Source organism: Battus philenor, unplaced genomic scaffold (assembly GCF_028537555.1).
Source record: "Battus philenor isolate CCGP_79_NKW_IND1 unplaced genomic scaffold, ilBatPhil1.0.hap1 SCAF_1, whole genome shotgun sequence".
In the NCBI taxonomy this organism is placed as follows: domain Eukaryota; kingdom Metazoa; phylum Arthropoda; class Insecta; order Lepidoptera; family Papilionidae; genus Battus; species Battus philenor.
Window position 1 is genome coordinate 10,264,637 of NW_027181661.1, and position 19,954 is coordinate 10,284,590.

Sequence of the window (19,954 nt, forward strand, 5' to 3'; positions counted from 1 at the left end):
CAAGATAGTAACTGCCCAGGGAACAATGCGTTAAGTATTCGTGAGACTCATACAATGAACGTATCTAACTTTGATAATTAAAGAGAAAAAGGTTCCTTGTTCGATAATAAAGACGTGTTATAACCACTCTATCCACCATAATGTATGCGTGTGCTTTGTTTAGGGGTTGTCCAAAACTGAGCACTTATGTACATTATAACACAGAAAACAACTTACCAGAGGAAATGTAAGATATCACAAATATAATTCAGGTTATCCGCGTAAATATATTTGATGTATTGTACAATATGTTATTAATTAAAAAATAACACTCAAAAAAAGTTAATATTGATTATGTCAGGTAAAACGAACAGTCAAATTACAAAAATTTGTTAAACTTAACGTATTACTTACACAAAATGTTAAATAAAGTAAATTTATTACTTTCGCCCAAAATTTTGAAATCTGCAAAAAACAATCAATATAGGACGGCCTTTGGGTACAGAGTTTGCCATTTTAGAAATGTCGTTGGAACAATTGGTTTTGTCATACAGATCAAATTCACACATACACATATTATAGAAGTAAGACTTCACAAAAACGTTTAATATCACTAGATTGTCCAGAGCGCGGTTGTTAGAAGTTTAAATTGCAATTTTAATTAAATACTTCAATTCCTGGACGGTATTTCGGGAGGCCTCATATAAAACGAACTAAAACTCAGATTGCTGTCATTAGCGTTACAGTTACCGCTATTGAAGCACACCCGTGGAATGACATCATTGTTCTTGTTTAGCGGCCAACATTTTGGTAAATCAATAAAGTTCAAATTTCGCCAATCGCAATTAGTTTGGTTCTAAAGCCTTTAGAAATAAACGAAAAGCTTTGTGAGTGCAAACTACTATTAAAAGGCTTTGGAGTTGAGTTTGCGCTGGTATCCTAAAGAAGTGCGTGTAAATGAAGCAGTGTATTTTTAAAATTAAATCAAGAAATCCATCTGGGACTCGAAGCGCTCGCGAATGGAGTATCTCACAAAAGCGTTGCATCTTAAGGAAGTGTTGCTCATGCATGAGCAAAATCTTTCTGGAATATTTTTGTAAAGCTATCTATATGCATACAATGAGATCGTGTCTTCAAATATTACAGGTAAACTGTATATAAAGTCCACCTGTTTTCATACATTCAAAATTTATCATTGGTAAATATACCCCCTGCGGCTGATGTGTTTAATATGTTTTCATACATTTCGTTGAGACTATAGCTCGTTATTGCTTAAATTTAAAAAATACATAATATAATAATGTTATTAATATAGTGTAATATATAGTAATGTTATTAGTATATATATATATATATATATATATATATATATATATATATATATATATATATATATATATATATAATATGTATATGTATAATAATAATGTTATATAAATAAGCAATAACGATCTATAGCCTGAACGAAATGAATAAACACATTTAAGTTATGAGTTATCGAATAAATTAAAAAGGCGTCGGATAAAATAAGTGTCGGAAAATATTGTTTAGTCACTCTTTCAAAAGGCAAAGTTTAAGTTGGTATTAAGATAATTTAAATATGTTAAAATTGATTTTCGGCGAAATTTCTGTTTAACGTTATTTTTTTTTGCAAAATTAGAACAAATATATGTTTGCCAACACCAACTAGCGGTAACATTTATTATGCGACGAATGTTAGTGGCGTTTTTGAAAGGTTTTTGAAAAAATTGTCAATGTTTGATTTAGTAAAACGTAACGGTAGTGTCCGACTATACTGATGTCTATTCATTCGTCCTGCGTGTACCCTGAAAATCGATCCTTGACCCCTTTCCTGACACGGCACCCACGCCCAACTGACGGGGGAGAGTTTATTTTCGCTGTGGTGCGAATTGCGAGCGTGCGCGAAATCTAAAGAACATAAAGTACGATTCACAAATGAAGGACGAACGTTACGACCACCTGAGCTTCACATCAACTTTTAAAAAATAATTTTATCAGTAATATAATATAATTGCAGTAGTAAAGTCGTGTTCTGTAAATCAGGACTCAGGAGGATGATCCAACAATTCCAAACTTGCTAAAGAAATTGACGGTAATTTATTTAGTCGTCTGCACTCACGCCTTTTCCTGATAAAGGAGGACTCAGCTGCGCGGACGTAGTTCTAGACTTTTTTTTAAATAGCAAAACTAGTGACAGTGTGCTACTCTGATGTTATTGTTTTGTTATTGAATAATAGTCTGTCCGGATAAAGTTTGATAAAGTATGCGATTATTATTTTCTTTGCCTGTCTTATTATCCTAATTTTTGTAGACTATTCTTCTGGAGAAAATATCCGCTGTGAAAATTGTCTCTTCTTTTCAATATCGTAATCTATCCAAGTTTCATCACCCGTCACCATCGTCTAATTTTAATATCGTTCCGCGACACTAATCTATGCAACGGCATTTTTGAGCTTAAGTCAAAATAAGAGACAAAAGATAAAATGAGCATAGCCTTCGCGCTTCCTAAATGATCGAATAAAGGTTTTGTAATTTCACCCGAATGTCTAAGCTAGCTCGAATTTGCGTGTAAGCAAATCTCCTTTTATTTGGCCCTAACTATTGGGGGCCTCTCATACTTCCTCAGTCCTAGCTACCTGTAATAATTTATTCACTAAATTTTATTATCTGCATACACTTTTTTCTTCCATTTTAATGTTATCCATTCATTCCTCTTTTGTCCGTCACAGATTATTGCATTTTATTTTATTCTTTGTATCCCTTTCATTTCCCGCCTGACTTAAAAAACTCTAGTCAAACTCTATCATGTGTAAATTTCAGTTTTCGTCGTATGATGACTCTCTCGCGAGTCGTCACTGAGATTACTCAAACGAGTACGTTTGAACTCGTTAAACCAGTTTTGAAAGGCTTCAGCACCAAAACGGAGACGAAGTTTAACGTGACTTTGTTACTGACTGAGACCGAATGAAGAACAACGAAAACTTTCACGTCTTAAATCCATATTGTAACTGAAATTTAATTTTAAACTTACCATCAACTTTTGACAATTAATGACAATGATGTTACTTACGTACGAAAAGTTTCATAACAACAAGTTCTATTTCAAAATTTTAAATTATTCTGAAACTAGCCAGTAATAAAAACTTTCACTGTCGCCAAAATAGAATTTGTCTTTGCTATAATAGTAAGCACTACACAGCGATAAAAATATTGAAAGCCCTGGAAAAAACGTTTCTTGGTCTATTTATTGTTGAAAAGGCAACAATTATTTATCTCTTCAATTTCGTAACATTAGTAGGGATTTTTTGTAATTTACCTAAATTTAACGAAAATTAGGCACAAGAGCATCATTTTTGCCTTTGTTCTTGGTAAAAAATTCTCCATGTCAACTAGTAGAAAAATAAAATAAAATAACACGATTGTTGTCGGTTTTTTATTCTAATATTTTAAAGTTAATTAAGAGACTGGGAAAAACCGGACTAACAATACGTGTCCCTTTCACAGAAAACCGTACGGGAGGTTCAGTAAACACCTTTTTATAAGTAAATAATAAGCAACTATCCGCCGACTTTAATTAAAAATGTAAAAATTGACTAGATACGCAAATAGTATGTGTAAACTGCTAGTAAAATCTTTTCGACTGTATTATTTGTTTACTGGCTGGTTTTGATAATAACAAAAAGGGTACATTTTAGAAAAAGGGACAAAACGCTATTTTTGAAGAAGTGGATCAAGAACGGCGTCTTCCTGGTTATAACGTAGTCGTCGTGGTTATAAAAATTGACATTAAAAAAGGATGGTTATCCAAAACGGCTCGATTTTTGCATAAAATACGAGCTCATTGTAAGAAACACAATGACCGAGTGCTCATTTATGATTATGTATTGAGACGTAATAAAAACAAACCGTTTCGAAGAGATTGATGACTGGTGATCAAAAGTGGATCATGTATGCTCATCATAACCTGCAAACAGGTAATGGTCGAAGATCGGACAAGCTCCACAGACTGCGGGGAAACCTAGTTTAACTCGCAATAAAGTGATGCTTGTTGAACTGATGAGACTAAAGCAATAAGTTGAGATATAACGGCCGTAGTGAATCAGTAGACGTTGTGTGTTCTTGAATACCGGTAATGCTCGATCACGACATAGCCAATCAGCATAAAATAAAAGTTTGGGTGAGACTTTGCACCTTTAGATGCCCACATGTTCCTGCCTCTTCAGAATTCTTTAGGCAGTGTCAGGGTAACATTAACAGAGGACTGTTAAAAGTACTTGTAGCATTTTTTAAATAGAAGTCCAGGAGTTTCTGCAGTAACAGCATCATGTTACTACCTTCATGATTGAAAAAAGTCATCGAACAAAATTATTCCTATATACTGCAGATAAATTTAAATAACCTTTTAAAAGTAAGTCTCGAATTTTCGTATAAAATGCGGCAGAACTTATTCCCTAACCAAACGTATTATATAAAATATAACAAGACTTTTCACTCGAACTTGTCTAAGAAGGAAAGGAAACGTGTGTTTTTTGGTACTATTAAATCCCTGTGTTTTATATATAAACAATTTATAATAGTATTTAACATTCAACTCTGCATATATATGAACGTTGGCAAAATATTGCTTATATATTGTATATGTTACAAAAAATTGTTAACAATATTATAAAATATGAGTGTATTCCAGCATATGTGGTTTGGTTTGAACTGTGGTTTATTTTCATCATTAAATACATCAGAAAATTAATTTTCAACAAACAAACTTTATTTGCTTTCAATTTGATCGCAATATTAACTTTAAATCAATTATTACTATGCATATATAGCAAAAACATCCATAGAAGGCTTAGTGGATTGTTACAACTATTTCTATACAAATAATATTTATGAAGGGCTATTAAACTTTATTCATAATAATTACTAATTTCAAATTTCCTAAAACATAATCCCAACGTATCAAAGAGTTTTGATACGTTGGGATTATGTTTTGATTACATTATGACACATACAGGATGATTACTTATAGGAGCAACAAACTTTTAAGGGCTGAATAAGGTTACATGCTGTCAATCATTGCAGATAACAAATCCTATTTAAAAATCAATGGTTTAGATTTAATAATTTATGTAATATAATAGCAATAAACGGTGCTTTCAACACTCACATTATAAAGTATTATAATTAATTATTGTTTACCATCAGTCCATGCAGAATCTCTACTGCTAGAATGTATTAACCTGTCGCATTCCAAAAGTGTAAAAATGATCAAGTAAACAGGGTAAATCATAGGTATAATTGCTTTGTTTCGGATATTCCATTTGATATCGTTGCCTCGAATGCGATTTCGATATTTGTCTGTACTAAAGCCTATTTATTATCAAACCATAGTCCTCTACGCCCGATTTTCGAGGGTATGTTAACTTTACATATTCAGCTTTATGTACGTGTAATGTAGATATAAAAAAATATGACCATGAAACAAGTTAGAGTGGAGTACTGTTTGTACTAATGTATTATTGTTAAAACTAATGAAAGCTCCGTAATCCATCTGACTTCATCTTCATAAGTTTGTGCTTTCTTAAAAATGCTATTATTAAGAAAAACTTTGAAATCGGGTCAATGAATCAGTTGTAAATGTTTGCAAACGACCGTTGACGAATTTTGGATTTCAGTTAGTTTTAAGACACTGCATTCGTTGTGAAAACGGGCACGTTTGCTTCATCAACTCATGGTTCATGTTATATAAAAAATGAACGTGCTTTGAATAAAAGGCGCAGCCTCCAAAAGGCACTTTAACTTATTTTTTGTGACGTTTGTCACTAATTCGTTGTTGTTCTCGTTTTTAACATTTGGATATGGTTCCGCGTACGTATTGCTAACCTAAACTTCTCCGAAAGAATTATTAACGAGCACAGGAAAATATTTATGTGCCCACGTCAGTCTTATCCGTCCAAATAAGACGCGGGTGCCTTCAAGATAAAAGTGGATTGGTTATTGGGCTTTCCTATAAGTTATTCAAAAGTAAATTACACCAACACCTTTAAATGCGGATGTAAAATTTATTTTTATAGCGTTTTAATTTTTAGAAAATATTGAGAACATTTTATCGTCGACTAGTTAAAATTACGCACGCGGTGTCCGACAGTTGTGACTCACGTTGTGACGAATTTCATTAAGAATGCCTTTGAAAACTTGCCAGCAGATCTTATTAAAGCTAATTTAAAGTTATAAGTGGTGACCCCAACAGCTGTTCGGTGCGACAAGTACATATCTTGAGTCATAGATGGAATATATTTTGCATGATCCAGTACGTGATAAGAAACGGGAACACTAACAAATTACCATTAGTTTTTTTTTATTAATTTTAATTTGTATCGCTAGGCTATTTTGTTTACAACGTGTTTTTTCGCCTTTTACGCTAGACATTTTGCACACAGGCTTATAGTTAATTTATAGTAAAGGCCTATGCGCAACAGTGGATCCTATGGTTGAAATGACGAGGAGAACGGTGAAAGATGCGGTTCCGTAGTGCTTAGTAATTCATATGAAAGTTTTACATTGTTTCCTGTCTCAATGCAATAAACTTTTACTAACTGCGAAAACTTTCTATGCGGGTACCGAAATGACCTCTGAATCGCGAGTAGGCATACGTAAAGTGAAATAGCTATACTTGAGTAAAAGGTATTTACTCTGAGTGCAGAACAAAGCTCAGCCAAGAATAATTGTAAATGATAAATGTCTTTTATTTTATGACTACAGGGTAAATACTTAATACGGATTTACATTTACAGTGGGTAAAAAAATTATTTGCTTAAGCTGCAATAGTACTTTGTATGTATACTTGAGATTTATGTACTCATACAAAATGACTTGATTCATTAAAAGAAAGAAGAAACGGCAGGGATCTGACAAGAAGAACGTATTTCAAACGGGAACCAATGCCTCTGTAATCCGATTAAATATAACGATGAAGGTTTTTCTTCGCTCTTTCTCCAGGAATCTACCGTGTCCAATTTTAAAACATGTTTCTCTCTTAGAAATTTTTATATTTTTCAATACATACAAACGATAAACGCAAACAATATCAGGTCATAGTATAATACTAAAGTCTTTATAAAAACTATTTAAAATATGTTATTGTTGTAGAATTAAGTATCTATAGATAATTTAATAAAGTTATCTTTTTATCAATGAGATTATTAATTTAAGAAAAAACTTTTTTGATAGTTTATAAACTTATTAATACAACAAGCTTTTGGTTACAAAAGTGTCATTAGTACATTAGATTTTCGATGATCGTTTTGCAGAAATAGGAACAAGAATAATATTGTCTCACTGGCTAATATAAATAAAATATAATGTAATTAACATTACTTAGTTTCATTTTCTACGAACGCTAGAAAAGCTTCTAGGATGCGGTTTCGATGGTCCTCATTATTAGTTGGATTTTACCGGAAGAGCCAACGAAACGGCACGCAGGCAACTGCTAGAACTATATAAACGGTTAGCAAGTGGTCTCTTTGTTACGGGCACGGTCAGGTTGGTGATGGGCACATAAACGAGTGGTTTTGAAGGAAATAAAACAGGGATGTAAATGTATTATTTTGTTTTTAAGTTTTATTTTTATATTATATAAGTATTATTTATTTTGTTTAACAGCACATATGCCTGGGAGACCTGGATAGTTTCACGCTCATGTCACTGCTAATGTGTGTTGAAATTACTTCAGCAAGGACATGATATGCTGATTTGTTTGAAAACTCTTTATTTTTTAAATCTTGAAAGACCTACAGTTTATTATAAGTAGAATATGTGATTGTTGTAGTTTATTACTCTGTGCATTGAAGTAAGAACAATCAACTAGTTTATTATTCGTTTGATCTGAAGCCAAAATCACAAATTTCGGAAAAGGTATTAAAAAAGCAACTGTTCGACAGCGGATACGCAATGCTCAATGAATATTACTTTAAAACAGTCACGAGAGTATGTTACGCTCTAATTCACTTTTTAACCGACATTTTCATCACAATGCTCATTTCGAAAACCTGCTTGTATACATTCCATTTTAAACCTGTCAATTATTTCAAATGTTTACGCCCAGTTCGTACATATTTTTTCGTTCATTATTTTCCATTACAAATCTATTATAATGTTAAATATTAATTTATCCGTTGCTGGAAAAGGAAAATTCTGAACATGTTATATTTGCTTTTAAAATAGGCTTTTATTTGATTTACTTTTTAGAGTTTTTGAAGGTACAGTTTCCCTTTTCTGTGTTATAAAAATGTATTAGTATTGTAGCTTTTATATGTGTTGGCAAACTCCTTGAAAATTCCAGTTCTCTCTACTGTTTACATTATAACCCGTAGACACAGATTACATTCGACAGAACACTTTGTAGAAATCTTTCTCCTTAGTCTGTACGTTGGGGAAGAGGCTTAGTGAGCTACGGCAGGCTTTTCGCTCATTCGTTGCAGACATGACGTGGTAATTTAAATCGGGCTAAGTTTATAATGTTAATGCTAAAGCACTTTGTGTTAAGACTTAATCCTAAAACGTCAATCCTAGTCACGTGATTAAAGGTCCATTTTCCTCTTAGCTTATTAATTTGATTTCAATAATAATTTTGATTTAGAAAGGTAGTGATTCAAACTTGATTAGTTATGATAAAATAGTTTAAAGAAGTTTAACGACTGTTTATAAAAAGAATAGTAAATATATAATAATACATATTAAAAATTTTGCATGCATTCTTATAGACATTTATGTACTTCATTCAGCGTATATAATATCAAGTTGGGGAGTTGAACTTGCACCCACATCGAGAGCAATTATTGATCGTCTAACTGGGAGCTACGATTCTCGCTGTTCTATTAGTAAAACTGACTGATATTTTATGATGCCAACATATTTAATGTGATTGATACAAATTTTATGGAACTAAAAGATTTGTTGTTACGATATCAGTAGAAGTAGACTTGACGTCGATTAAAGCTAATAAAATTATAAATCACATTAAAAAAATGATATAATTTTACCGTGTATTTTTACTACAAGAAAAACTACAAACGAGTGTAGGTAAAATACGTACATCAAAAAGGAATTTGAAGTGCTTAGGAGGACTACCAAATTTATTGTACTGGAGTTGGTTGATAAGACTATACAGCATCAATCGTAAATCTGTAAATTTCAACAAAACTAGATAGAGCTTTTTGAGCTTTTATCCAAAATCTAATGCTGACGCTCTTGTGGGCGGAAGTAATACGATTATTCCAGCTAACTAGGCGTCAAATCCCTATTTCCTACCGAAAATGTGGTTGGATTTTGTGTAAATACATTTTTAAATCATTACCAATATGTTGTCTTTTTTCGCATTTTGACAAATTTATTATCGTTTAATATTTATTACAAAGGTAACTCCAATTTAAAATTTTTGTTTCGCCTCGAGGTTATTGTGCATATGTGCCTGTCAAGCAACTTTGTTATACAATATTCTTTGTAAATACTACTCTGCTGTTGAGATATGTTATGGCGCCACTCTTTAATCTAGTATTACATTGGTGAAGATAGCATTGCATTGACGACATCCTGTGTTGCAGTGATTAATGAGACGTTAAATTCTTGAGATACTGATGCCACCTCTGTTAATGCCTCGAAAAAATACGAGTCATAAGAGTAAGCAACTTCATTTCAAAAGCAACACTTCAAATCAGTTGCGCAAAAGTCTCCCAATGTCCATCTAGATATCCCCGTGCGTAGAATACTAAGACATTTTTATTCCCACATATAGAATAAAATGCTTTGCAATTAAAATTGTAAGTTTATTAATTGCCTTTGATCTTAAATTAAAAATATAGACTTTATATGTGATATAAAACCTTTTAATTTGAAGAGTTCAGCGAATATTCTAATTTTGGTCTGTAACCACATAATTAAACTTCAATTTATGACCATCGATTGGGCTTTGACTGGCATCGTTCAATGAATTTTCAATCATTTCCGGAATTTTCATTTCTAACTCATTATAGACATTACTGAATTTAATATTAAACTATGAAATTAAATTCTGTTTTAATTTAGTATGTAGTTTATTTCTCGCTCTTGCTGTGAGCCTGAAGTATACTACGAATGAATATATTTGACGCACAGATAGACTACAAGACAAAGATAAGGCATCTATCAGCATAATGAAACAAAAGAAATACTTGAAGATCGGTCACCATCTTGTTATCGAAGTTTAAACTAAGGTTTAAAAAAAAACTTCTCTGGTAGGTCTTGTAGACTTCAGCCATTATGACAATAGATATACGTACGTAAATGTAAATGGTATAACATTGGCAGATACACATTGGCTGGTTTTCCATTATACATTTTATTCTTTTGTCTAGAGGGCCAATCAAATCTATAATATACCTTTCCACGGACGATTTTCAGTGAATACATCTTTAATTAACAATAACTGTAGGTATTTTTTATTAACTTGTGAGTTTACAACGGCTGTTATGGATATAAATAAAGGTATAAGAAGTATCTAAACGTATATCTTTTTTAACAATATTGATCTTCACCTGTTCTAACAGGCGGGTATTCTTTTAGTGAGTCTAAGTAGTTTGAAGTCATCTTTCACTACACGTGTAAGCATGTACGTTACTCGCATTTATGAATTCATGAAAGAGAGCGCTGGAAAGTTTTAAATGGAAATGCATTCTGGCTGTCGTAGTTTTACTAAAACATATCCACCCTTTCATTCAAATGTTGTAGTCTCGGCGAGATATACTATAAAAATGTGGTATAATTTCATACCATTTCGTGCAGAGGCCCGCATTTACAAAGACACCCGTTTCTGTTAGGCTAACACGTTATGTTATGTTCTCTTTTTGTGCCATCGTCAAGCACTTTATTTTTATTTGCATTTAAGTTACGATGGGAAAACTTCTGCACATGTGAAGGCTGCTTTAGGTTAATGATGTAAAAAAACTCTTGATATCTTACAAACACAAAACATGACTTGGTTACGATTCAAAAACTATGACTGATGATGTTGTTAAAAGAGGTAAATAGGATTTAAAAAAAATATGTCATTTTTTAAAGGAAATATTCCATTATTAAGGTTTACTTAGTCTCGGGCCTACTATGAAAGTCATTAAATTAAATCTCATTTGTGTTATGTAGTGGTGTATAATATAGAGATATTAGCGTACTCAGGCGTGACTGCTGTATCCCTCTCGTCTGAATAACTTTAACGTTAATTTTACAGCAAACAGAACCGTATGATATCGTCGTTCAAAACGACGGTGAAGCGAAACGAATATTATTACGATTTTAAATGAGCCAGTGAAGCGCAAGAATCGCCCACAAGCGATTTAAATTAAATATTTACGGGTGATATGTTTATTTTCTGATCTGTTAATCTTGGAATAATTTTAATATGATAAAGAATAATGAAAAATATATGAATAAAATAATAACAATATCTGTCACTAGTCAAGAATGAGGTAAATTTAAAATACAAGTTTATTTAAATCTTCGAGAACACAAAGTAGGCTAGCTAGTTTTTACCTCTCTAATACTGAGTCATGACTTATTGATTAGCTTAATACACTACTGCTACAGCAGCTATGTGCAATGTGTCTAACAGATTCACGTCTTTGGGTGCATTGGAATAGTCAGAGACATAATTTTACTGCTAGCAATTCTTCTACAGCACAATTTCAAATTTAGCGAGAAAAAAGATGTTACGTAGCTATAATCTAATCAACTTTATATGAGATAAATCAATCGTACGAATAAAACGCCTTGCAATCAATCTTATAATTGAACTCCCGTTTCTCTAGCTGAATTCGAAATTCTGCTGCGGACGAAATAAAAAAAATGTTATGAAGATCGTACCCTCAGAAGTTACAATAATAACACCCGTTTTATTTCTTAATCAAATATCGTTTTAGTTTTAGTTTATGTTAAAGAAATTATGTATCGATTTCGATGAAAAAGAACCTAAATTTTTACCCTAATTTTTAAAAAAAATATATTAACGACATACATCATGTCGCTAATATTTTTTATGCTTTTTCTTTGTATGCTTGTAGCATAAAGACATTGAATCGATGTATGTTCTTATTTGCAATAAAAGGTTGCTTAAATTTTGTCAAAGTAAATTAGTTTTCTCTCTGTATAAAAGCATGTATAAAGATTCGATTTTTTTTTCAACGTTTGTGTACGTGCACAAAAGAATAGATTGGCTTTCCCGGGCTCACCTTTAATAAAGCTTTCTAAAATCGATTGAAGAAAAAAATAGATGATAGAACGCATACTGACCATGCTCTAATGCAAACCTGCCTGCCTTTTACTGAAGACCTATCATGTGTGAAAACTATAGTGTAGCCATGTGCGTAATAGAATATAGGGTGGATACATTTTAGTATTATTTAAAATTTATTATAATATAATATTATATATATTCTATAATTATTTATTTATATAAATCTTCATAATATTTGCTTAGTTATTGCGTTTACAAATAATGTTTTCACCCTAGTAACTTTCTTTTCGTAACCTTCGTAACCTTCTTTTCAAAATAACAGAGCCCGAATGAGTCACATGTCAATTTTATTTTTTAACAAATTTAATTTTCTTCCCCTATGATAGTCATAAGTGTTTTCTTCAATATTTTCGATTATTTGTGGAAAAGGTAAAGAATATAATTGACAAAAATCAAAGTCTTCAGTGTTCAAAAGCCTAATGGTACGTATTTCACGCTAAGTAATAGCATCAGAAGTTATATTACAGGTAACAAATTTGACATAGTTAATTGCGTATATGCGTTTTTTTAGCTGTGGATAAATTCTTAGCTCTAAGGTGAACAGCACTTTTCCACCGATGCTGAGAAAATTTGTTTTGGTCTTTCCAAGTCCTGTCAAGGCACACGTTAAATTACTTGGTATAAAAAAATAAAATATGCCTATATTTTTATGATGATAGAACAATATAGCTGATATATAAAATTAATTTCATTAAAAACCAGTGATAAAATATGTATTAGAAACAGAACTGCGTTAAAACTCCTGAAGTGCCTATTTATAATAAATAGAATCTTATTTATGTATCTACATATTGTACTTAAAAATAAGTGAGAAACGAAACCGCGGAAATATCTAGCTTGTTTTATAGAGTTCATATATCCGTAAATGTGCAGAAAAAGGAGCGTCTCATACGCATTTAATAACGTAAATTCCAATTAATAACAGAGCTTGATGGCTACATCATTATTATGCATTGATAAGCATGATAATGATTCATTATGGTTCACAGTAAGTTTGCAGTAACAAAAGGCAATACAGAATGTAATCCATAAGTGTTGCAAATGATATTTTTTAAAAGGTGATCAATAAGTATTATAATACATGTACTATTAAGCTATAGTAAGAAAAAAGAGGTGGCTAGGGAGCATAATACTTAACCCTTTCAGGACCATAAGGTTACGGTACCTTATTTAATTAATTTAGCTAGATGTAATGAATTAATAGGCATCCTAAAAACATAATTTATACTAAAAATTCAAAAAAGTTTTACATTTTTCTTGGAAATTTATGGGACAAATATGTCCCTATGGTCGCTAAGGGTTACTTTCTACTTAAACTCTAAATTTTGGTTTACTTGTTGGTAAGTCTGTTTTGCTGTAAATACTGTACATTTGTTACTTAGTGTACTCTTTTTTACTTTTTTATGAATAATATAAATATAATAGGGCAAGTTATTTGTGGTACTCGGCGAAACAATTCCTGTTGTTGATGGATTGGTTAATGATTAGATGGATTGATTTTTTGAGACGTTGAAGGTTCAGGTGATTCTTGACGTTGAAGAGTCGTCGTCTCTTCAACCTCGACATCAAATACCCCTTGGTCATCATCCTGTACTAGAAGTCTTTGGTCTTCGTCATCAAGCACCAAGTCATCTTCCTCATCGCTATTGTCGCCCACAAAAATTTGAAGAATTTTATTTTTTCGAAGTTCAAAAACTCCACGTCCCTTACGAAACATATTCTGAGAAAAATATGAATAAGAAAATGATAGCATTTTGGTATATCACCAGGTCAAAAGTTAAGAAATTCCGTATAAAAAGTATCCCTTTACGCCGACAGGGACATCCGTGTCCCATAATCTTTATAACGATTTATCACAGAATACAACATAAATACATTACTTCTGAATATTTAGAATAACAATTTACTTAACAGGTAATGATAATTTGACACTGTAAAAACTTGAAAAGCACTTTTACAATATCTATTATTTATTCCAAACAGCAGATCATTCGCGCCATAAGAACTCAACGTTCCGATGACGATAAACAATAAACGGTGTTAGTTATCCTATATTGCCAGTAAAGAATAATAAAAAGGTACTTTCCGAAATATTAAAACAAAAAAATAATTTACAATGGTTACGTAAATATTTAATTAATCCATGATTTTTGCTTGGGACACCGGTGTCCCCGTGGTCGTGAAAGGGTTAAACATTATGATTTTTTGTACAAACTATAAACTAATGAAATTAATGGCCCACCCATAATTGATTAAGGTTTGAAATAAAAATTAAGAACTGTATCTGTATTATATTTCGCATTATCACTGTGATAGACTAATAGACCGCTACGACCCGCCTAGATAGCCTCTTGCAAAAGCACTGTAGCCAATATAGAGTATTTGTGTTATATAACACAACTAGAGAAACCTTTATATGATGTATGTTCGGTCTTGATGCCTGTGAATTACGCCAAGGTTATATTATATCATTCGTAAAACTTCACGACATTTGTTGGTAGCTGCGCAAAAAGTAAAAAGCAGGTAAACAAATGAACTGCGTATCGCCGCGGCTTATTGTGCCCCTTGTTAAATGCAATTTATCGATGAACATGTTTAGTTTTTGTTTATTATTTGGATTTTACTTGGAACAATGATTAAAAATAACAAGAGTGATGCTTTTATAGTACTAATTTGTATTGTTTTTTGTAATGTGTGTTGTTGGTGATGACATACGAACCCAAGATGTGGTTACTAACGACGTACCTCATAAGAAGGCTCAATGTAACCCAGAGAGCAATGGAGATGAATATGCATGGAGTTTTGGCGCGAGATCGAATCAGAAATGGGGAGATCCGCAGAAAAACTGTGATCACCGACGTATCTCGAAGAATTGCTCGTCTGAAGTGGCAGTGCCGGTTGAGGCGACGAGACCACCAGATGGACCGAGGAAATAGTAAAGGTCATGGGAAGTCGCTGGATGCGGGCGGCGAAGAACCGGTCTTTGTGGCGGTCTTTGAGGGAGACCTATTCCTTGTAGTGGGAGTCCATCGGCTAAAAAGAAGAAGAATCAGTAATTTCAATTAATGTTTAATCGTGTGATCGGTTGCGATAAATTATACGGTTCACGTAAAAACTCTCATCTCACAAGGATTTGAAACTGCCAATTAATACATGCTGGAGTTAATTGGCAATATTGATGCCGATATAAAACGGTACCTGTGTATACTGTCAACCGTACCGACAACAAGGTAGCCCTTTGGGATCACCTGGTATGCGTCCTTGCTTTGTGATGCAATTAATAACGTTTGCATTTATAACGTTGTCGTAGATTGTGTGCTGACCAGAATTTTTTAATAATATTAAAATTTTCTTAACATTACAAAAAACTCATGTTACATTTCCGCATACGGGTCATAAGTAATAGTTCAATGGTCATCAACAATATACTACATTTCAGTAAAACGTCTACTATATATTTAAGCATTAGTAATATTAAAGGACGATATTTAAGTAGGCCAAAAGAGTTGTACTTCGATATAATATCTACATAAAATGAAAAAGTATAGCGCCATCCGCTGTCATTCTTAAAATTTCTTTATTATCTTTTATTATTTACTGATAAAATTTTTACGTATGCTGATTATGGTTGCAAAAAACACTGACTGAGACTCTGACATTACAAGTCAATCAGAACAACGGACGATACGGCGGAAAATGCAGAATAACATTCCACGACGTTTCCTTTATTCTTCTGCGAGGTTACCGGAACGTTTCATTGTCATATTCTCGCAGAGACGATAACAGATTCAGATAGCCCTAAACTCGTATCTTATCTTTATTATTTCAAAGATATCAACAGAAACCCAGAATTATGAAAGTGTACATAATCCTAATAGAGACCAATCGTAATAATGACTATTTAAAAATAGTACATTCCTTCAAATCCCATTTTATATCATTTTTCCATTTCCATAAATTTTGTCACAAGCAATCGAAATAGAAAAATATTAAACGTTGAGAAGATTGGTGCCTATTTGAATTTAATAAAAAATTTTTTATCATGTGTATTTAATTATGAAATTCTTTAAGTACATTTTACATCGTTAAGGTATTACATACCAATTTGTTTAAAAATTTTCGTTTCGAATATAATATTTTACATGAAACATGGAGTATTGAAAATTGAACTAAAACTAAAAACTACTAGCGAATAACTATAAAATACTACTATATAATTTTTAATGAAATTTCATACTGTAGGTAGTTTTACGACACTAATAAAAATAATATCGTTTCCTGTAATGGACCCACAATGCTGGTGATGTGCGTTGTTTTACTGTGTGAGTAGTGCTCAAAAAATTAAATAAAGATTATACATTTTAATATTTACGCTTATCTAATTTCAGTTACCTTTTGCTGCGTTAACTGTATAACAAAAATTGAAAACGAATGGGCAAATAGATTTCAAAAAAACGGAAGTGACGATTGGGATCGTAGAAAATTTTCTGAGAACAAAATTTCATTAGATGCTTTTTTATACATTTTACTCAGAAATAACCTTATACAGATTAACGGCACAATACGTAACATTTTAAGAGATTATAATTTGGGAAAACCGGAAGTGGACTTAATAAAAGAAGAATTTCGTTTCAGCCATATAGAGTTTCAACTAATAGTTCTATACAAACTAAACAATGTCATCAACTCTACTCAAAATGGAGACGAAGAACAATTTATGCTAGGAATAATGGAGCTTTCTAATTACGTGTTAAAAAAAATTATTAACAATAATTTAGAAAACGTAGGAGGTAAACTTTTGCAGCTCACAGATTGGCAACAACAATCCTTGAAAGATAAAATAGTAAGACAACAATCTAAAATAGCTATACACAATATAGAGAATAACATCTGTGTTACCTTAAAATTGTGTTATGATAAAATATACTACTCGGAATACCTAACGAGTTGGTTGCGGTATCTCATGGACTTGAGACCTAACAAATTGAAAATATTTTTTGCTACACTATCAGAATTTCTTGATTTCAATATTCAAAAATTCAAAACTAGTAACAACTTTCGCCGCAAAGTTAAAAATATTGCCCAGGCAAAACCAATGAGTCAAAGAGATATTTTGGAGTTTATAGATGAGGTCATAATAAAACAAAACAAAACATTTGATATAGTGCCATTTCGACAAAAGAGAACAGCTATTTTGCTTGTACGATTGTTTCAATTAGTGGACATAAACTACGATCTAAACAGTGAAAACATGATAATTTTGGAAGATATTACTAAAGTTTTATTACAGTGGACAATCAATGGAAATGTACATTTAGAATCCATTTTAAATGTGGCTTTAGAAAATATACAACTGAATGTAAAAATATGGCCGTTACCCGTACAAGCTAAAATTGACTTTCTTTGGTCAAAAATGATTATATAAATGTATTTATTTTGCATACTACCTAGCAACGAGTCCTAACTGTGGATTATAATAAATTTTCTATTACATAAATAAGCTCTGGCATCCTTTTCATATGTCCTTCGTAATTAAGTCAACCCAAACACTTTATTTGATTGAAGGTTTTATGCTGATGAGAAATATATTTTTCTGACTAGATAACTAGCGATGACATTTTTATTTAAGGCAGGTTTAGTTTTATTAAGATGTAATCACTTCAGAGGAGTTCGTTCGTTTAGAATAGATAGTAAAATTTTTGTACCATTGTTTTTATACAGTTAGTAATATGAAGTTTAAAATTATCCATTACGAATATATTGCCAAAAGCACTGTTAGATAGATTCATGGGCTAATATTTCAAAGACTTAAATGGAGATCACCTATTATTTAGACTTCACTATTAATGTATGAGCACATATTTAGTCATTAAAATGAAATAAATAAAGTATGAAATGGGTTGGATTAAAAAATCGTTTCTAACATTGCAATTCAACAAGCAGAAACATAGAATCAAATTTCATTTGCCAATGTTGATAGATTATTGCGCCTTGTTACTGGAAAAGGTTGTCAGAGAGAGCATAGCATAATCGGCTTGACGATATAAAGCCCGAGCTGCTAGTGTATATATAGCTGAGCGGAAGCTATCCGGTGTACTAATTAATTATTCCTTTGTCGATTTGTAAATTGAATATTGCACAGTACCTCGCACGCGCTATAGAGATATGTAATGTTTTGTTATTGAAATAAATTTAGTATTGTGCGGCATGAAAGTTTCCGTAATAACTTTTTTCAATACACATTTAGGAATTAAGACAAAATGACCATTTCAAGCGTTTTTTTGATAACGTTGAAAAAAGGAACGCGTAAAGACAATGCTAACTACTTTTTAATAAAATGTGTTGTACAATTATTATCAAGTATGAATAGAAAGCCAGATGTTAATCACAACTGTCTCAACTTCAATGCGTAATTGTTAGAAAATTGTTTATGCGATGTATTAAAAACTATGAATAATTAATGGTTGTGATGAATAATAAATAAAGAGTTTATTAATATTTATTGGTAGCACTCTCGCGCTATTTTGGGGCAACGAGTATTACCAAGGCATTCATAAATCTTATGAAGTCTATCATCAACTAACATGACATTAATCAAAAATCTGGTAATATATGTTAAAAATATATAACTTTAATCATAAATATTTAAGATTTAAATTTCAGAAAAGTTACATATTAAAATATTCTAGGCATTGCGTCGAGAAGTGAAGTTAGTAGGGCGTAAAATTTCACTTAATTGCGTTGAAAATTTGTCACGTCACCATTACTGAATTCAGGTTACTGTTTAGCCCAGTTTTCATAAAATTTCAATCACGATGTTTTCTTATAGATTGCAAAAAGATCTACGCTCTAACATGGTCGCTTTATTATATTCATTTCATTAATAACCATTATTTTCCATCCTATAACAACTTTTCAATATCTTCACATGTAGAGAGCTGCGTCACAGGGGCTCAATTCAATAAAATTTATTTTTATTGAAACAAAATGAGTATGATGATCAGTTCCTGTGTTACCTTTTTTTAAAACACGGAAGAACAAACATAGGAGAACAAAAGCCTGACCGTGGAACTTAATTACCTTGCCCGAGTAAGTTCCACGCTTTGTCAGCATTCATTACTCATTTTAATTTAGGACCCATAAGTTTATAAAAAAGAATCTTTTTTTTTTAATTATGATGGAGAAGCCAAAAAACTAAGATTTAAATTAGAGACCTAACATAGAATTAATAACGCACATGCCGTACATTTGATTGTAATATTTATGACAAACATCCATGTATTCCACTCCAGCTAAAGAATGTGATCGACCTAGTAAATTGTCGTTTTTGTAATACTCAAAAAGTATCGTTTCATACTTATTACCTTTTTCTTTTTTAAAAACAGCAATGAAACTTCCTTATGCACAATTTTATTATATATAATATACCGGATAATTATTATTTTGAAATTTATTTCTAGCATAACCTCTCATCGTGTTGAATCATTGTCTCGAGTCAATAATGAAATAAAAAATGGTAGAGTGATGCCAAAATACATTCCATCCAAGTATCCATAATCAATGGTATTGTGTTTACGTGACTAGACTTGGAGTGAGTATCGACGCAACTCTGGTCCTTATCTTGTGCGAGGTGTG

General features: G+C 31.9%; 1 protein-coding gene and 1 long non-coding RNA gene across 2 annotated transcripts in view; one reads left to right on the forward strand and one right to left on the reverse strand.

The window, feature by feature from the left end:
- Positions 1 to 19,954, forward strand: part of LOC137921952 (Krueppel-like factor 6) — a 65,862-nt gene that overhangs the window by 16,350 nt on the left and 29,558 nt on the right. The window lies entirely within an intron of this gene.
- On the reverse strand, positions 14,544 to 16,482 carry LOC137921166 (uncharacterized). The gene is made up of 3 exons (XR_011107404.1): positions 16,421 to 16,482; positions 15,065 to 15,352; positions 14,544 to 14,759 (listed from the first exon to the last, which is right to left on the reverse strand). It is a non-coding gene; the product is annotated as an uncharacterized lncRNA (long non-coding RNA).